The sequence below is a fragment of the Neofelis nebulosa genome, chromosome 17, assembly GCF_028018385.1.
Source record: "Neofelis nebulosa isolate mNeoNeb1 chromosome 17, mNeoNeb1.pri, whole genome shotgun sequence".
NCBI classification, from domain to species: domain Eukaryota; kingdom Metazoa; phylum Chordata; class Mammalia; order Carnivora; family Felidae; genus Neofelis; species Neofelis nebulosa.
Window position 1 is genome coordinate 28,681,037 of NC_080798.1, and position 4,429 is coordinate 28,685,465.

At 56.0% G+C, this 4,429-nt stretch overlaps 1 long non-coding RNA gene across 1 annotated transcript; it reads right to left on the reverse strand.

The window, feature by feature from the left end:
- Positions 1-1,305: 1,305 nt before the first annotated feature.
- LOC131499237 (uncharacterized) lies at positions 1,306-4,006 on the reverse strand. The gene is made up of 2 exons (XR_009255768.1): positions 2,223-4,006; positions 1,306-1,551 (listed from the first exon to the last, which is right to left on the reverse strand). It is a non-coding gene; the product is annotated as an uncharacterized LOC131499237 (long non-coding RNA).
- Positions 4,007-4,429: the final 423 nt, after the last annotated feature.

The window sequence follows — 4,429 nt, forward strand, 5'->3', positions numbered from 1 at the left end:
AATAGAGACTTGGTTGCTGATCCATGGTCAGACTTTGGGAGCTCATCATTTGGTTAAAACTGGATAGAATGAAGTTTAGCTCTTGGTTGAGCTCACTGCGGTCCGATGTGAATCACAGATTCGGGGAGGTCAGAAAGAAGGAGCAGACCCTCTCAACTTGTGGCTTTTAAGTTGTATGTGTGTTTTAATCAGTGGAACCTTAAAATAAAAAATCCTGGAGATTTTATTGAAGCTCAGTGTGCATAACAGATGAATGCTCTATTTGGAGGACCCCAGAGTAGTACCTGCTCAGCTCCCTCTTGACCTCCCCTTGGCCCCCTCAGGAATGTTCATGGAACCCCAGTTCTCCCCAGCACCTGAACATCTCTAGTGTATTCCAACTCCTGAACTTCCAGCTCCTGAACATGAGGACAACCGAGGCACTGAGAGGGGAGCGGGTTGCGTGAGGTCACATCAGTAGTAGGTGTGTGTGTGGGTGTCCCCCAGATTCCTGCACTGAAGCTCAGTCTGTGGGGGGGCGTCTGTTCATGTGTAGTGCTGGCTCTGGCATCATCCCCTCCAGGCTCCCATCCAGGCCAGAGGAGCGTCCATGACCCAAGGCTTTGGCTCTGGACACTGCTCCCCAACAGGATAGGAGAGACTCTGTCCATGAGTGTCGACTAGGTCTCTTTTGCAGGAGGGCAAACTGAGGTCCAGCAAGGGCCGGGCTCCAGGTCACTTGGGGGTCAGGCGGGGTGTTAATGGAGGACTGGCTCAGGGCTGCTTTTTGGTTCTTTCCCTCCAGGATCTTTGCTCGTCCCAGCATCAGTCAGAAGGGAGATCCTCCCGCGGGCCCCGGCAGACAGCCATCTGCCCCAGGCCTTGCCCAGCCGGAAGCCGTGAGAAGCAGGTTCCGATATGGAAGCTGCCCGGGCGTTACTAACGGGCTGTCGGTTGCAATTAGGGCAGCGGCCTTTCATCTTCCTGCCGCTCCCCTCCTGCTCAGGACAGCCTCACATCAGCTTCTCGCTCTGACTCCGTCTGGCCGGTGTCAGGCACCCCTCCTGAGATGGGACACGAGGCGGGGGCCAGGTTGGCGGTCCTCACTGTAAACCACGGCCAGGGCCCGGCTCCGGCTCCAACTGTTGAGTTTCCCGGGGCCCACCTCCAGCAGCCTTCGGTCCATCCCTCAGCCCCACCAGGAGCTGCCGGGTCCCTCTCTGAGCCTCGGCCTGTCCAGTCCAGTGAGGCCTGCCCGAGATTACCTAGGTGTTCTGGTGACTTCTGAGGGCCTTGCATGAAAGATAACGCCCAAATCAACAAATCTGCCATTGTGGCTTTGAAGAGCCAGTCTCAATCACTTTATTTTGTCTTTATGTCAGGTTTGCCAGATGGCTTGGGTCTTTCTGAGGCCCTGTACCGAGGGGGCGCAGAGAGAACTGGTACAGCTTCAAAGCTCCTTTTTAATCTTTAGCAACATCACAGCGGCTGGGAAACTGCCTGGGTTCCCATAAGTCTCTCCCACAAAAGAGGCGCGGCCGAGGCTCTAATGAAAGCCAGATAAAGGGATGGCTGGAATCAGAAACAGAGGGAAAAGAGCAGTCGCGAGTCTTTCTTGTAGCTGTTTCAAAAGAAATTCTAAGACAAATTATGGCTTTGGGTGTTTTTCTAAAAGGACTGACAGAGAGAGGAGCCGGGGGAGGATGCTTTGACCCCTCAGCACCCTTCCCCTTGCATAAAAGGCACAGGAGACTGAACAAAAGGCCGAAATACAACAATAAACTTTCGGCGTGCGCGCGTGGGGATGAAAGCCTCGCTGGCATAATTATGGGCGAGGGTGCGCCGGAGCGGGCGGGTGGCTTTACCTTGCCGCCAGCGCTATTAATGATGAGGCTCCCTCCTTTTTCTTCTCTGGAAGGGGCGCCTTTGGTTTTCGGGGACGGGCGGGGGCGGGGGGGGGGGTGTTGCGCAGCGCCACGCGGCTGACACCAGGCGCAGGCTGCGGTTACGGGACGCGCCTTGCTCCCAGCGCCCTCCTCGGGGCATCCGTGAGAAGGAGGCCAGTGTGCCCACGGGTCATCCTCCCTCCCCACCCGGCCCCCCTGCCTTCCTGGCTGTCTCTTGGCATCTGGGCAGGGGTTTCTGACCTGCCATTCTAGGCCTCCACTTACTCTCTTTTGCAAATCATTCCTATTCTAGGGAGTCAGGGGTGCGGAAGCCTATGCTGTGGCCGCATTACGCACTGTCTTAAACGCGGGCCGTCAGGCAAAAGGCCAGGCCGGCCTGGTGCCGCTGTGTTCTCCAGTAGGGAGGAATCAGCCGCTCTCACTTTCCGTCTCACGTCGGGTCCTCTTATTTCTGTGGATGGTGGTCAGCTCCTTGCAAGGCCCGGAGGGCATGGGCCAGCTACAGTTTGCTAGAAGGAGGTGGGACATTGGACAGGATAGGGGGCTTTCCGGGAGACGGGTAGGGTGGACAGCTGGGGGAGGCTGACCAGCATCCTTCTGAGAGCACCAGTGGCTTTGAAGGCTGGTGAGGGCCAACAGAGTCCCAGGACCGCAGAGCGCCAGCCCCCAAAGGGCCGCTCACTATGGAGATGGCAGACTGAGGTCTTCGGAAGGGAAGAGGTTAACCACGGTCATACAGCTGGTTGGGGACAAAGCCAGACCTCAAGTTCCTGTTCCACGGGAGGTATCAGATATTCTGAGAGAATGGGGGTTTTGTGTGATGTGGGGTGGGAAGAGAATTCAGATCCCTGGGGAGACATGGGCAGGGTCTGGCATGTGTCCCTCTGCCTTCTCCTTTTGCCACTTTGCAGGGCTCAGTGGCCATGGGCTTTGGTCTCTGGAGCCCTGTCAGGAAGGTGTTTCTGGGGCCCTCTAAGCATCGGGCCTGTTGCCCAAAGTGGGGTTGAGGGAGGGGTATTTCCCATGGGCACCCATCTTCACTCACTTCCCCTCCGGAGGTGCTCGTTCTGCATCAGGGACTCGAAGAGAATTGAAACTGAGACATGTAGCTGCAGAACTCTCACCTGCCTCATTTACAAGGTCTTCCCTCTCCCCTTCTTGCTTTCAGCCCCGAGACAAGAGAGAGATGTGTTGCCTGTGGGAAGGGCGAGGGAGGACGCAGCCCCATCTCTGTTTCCTACATTCTGCCTTTGCTCTCTTCCTGTGTGTCTTCTCCTCTGTCTGTCTCCTTCTGTCTGTCTCCTCCTCTTCTCTTTCTGTCTGTCTCCTCCGCATTCCTCTCCAGTGCTGTCCTGGCCTGGGGCTCTGGTTTCTGTTCTTGTCACTGGGGCCTCCACGGCCTCCTGTCTCCTGCCCCCTGCTGCACCTGTCGCTGAGGGAGGAGCTCAGGGCGTCCAGGGGTGGAGAACCCCAGCTGACTGAGGAGTCCAGACTAGCTGGAGCGGGAGGGACTGGCTGGTGAGGGCTGGTGAGGGCTGGGGTGTCGTATCACGCCTCCTCTCTTGGGGCAGAGCCAGACAGATACCGCCAGCCAGGCTCCTGGGCTATTCTGATGAAGAAAAATCTGGGCAGGTTGGAGGTTATGACCGTGTGGGGGCAGGTTTCTCTGGCTCTCCGGAATGTACTCCTGTACATGTGTGTACTCTCTAGCTCTCCTGTGTGTGGGCGCACTGGCCACAACCAAGGTCCTCTTGTCCAAAGTATCCTTCAGTGGGGAGGGCATAGGTTCTGGGACCACACCCCTGGGCCCCAACTTCTTAGCTGGAGGGCCTTAGGCAAGTGGCTTACCTTTTGGGGCCTCACTTTTCTCACCTAATAATTGTCCTCAGCTCTTAGGGTTGTCATGAGAAATGAGTGAGTTAACATGTGGAAGTGCTTAGAATAAGTGCCCGGCACACTGGTACTGGCCAAACGTGAGCTGGTGTTCTCCCCATCCACGGCTCTTCAGCCATCACTGGTTGTGGGTAACAGCTAAGTGGAGAATCCACGATGTGAACCAGTCCTCACGCTTGGGTGTTGCGGGGGTTCTGAGGTTAGCGACTCTCTCTCTCTCTCTCTGTCTCTCTTCCGCCTTGTCTTCTGGCAACCAACATTCTTTCCTGGGGGGCGTATTCCGAGTAGAACCTCTAAAGGTGGTGCAAAGCCTGCCACGGTCACATGACACAGGCCTGGCCAATCAGAGAACCCTATTCCTCAGGCCACGGACTGATTGGCTCTGGGAAGGTCATATGACCTAAGCCAGGCCAGTGTCGTACCTAGAATTTTGCCGTCAGAACTGTCAGGGAAGGTGGTCTTCCATTCTCTGAGATCCCAAGTTCTAAGCGTGATGTAAGCTAGAATCACCAGAAGCCCCCTTCTCCAGCTACAGTAGGAAATGAGACCATCACGTCGAGAAAAGTAGAAATAAGAAAAGAAAGGGAGGAGTGGAGAGAGAGACAAAGAGAGAGAGAAAGAAAAGTACCTTGAATCCTGCCTGCTGGCTC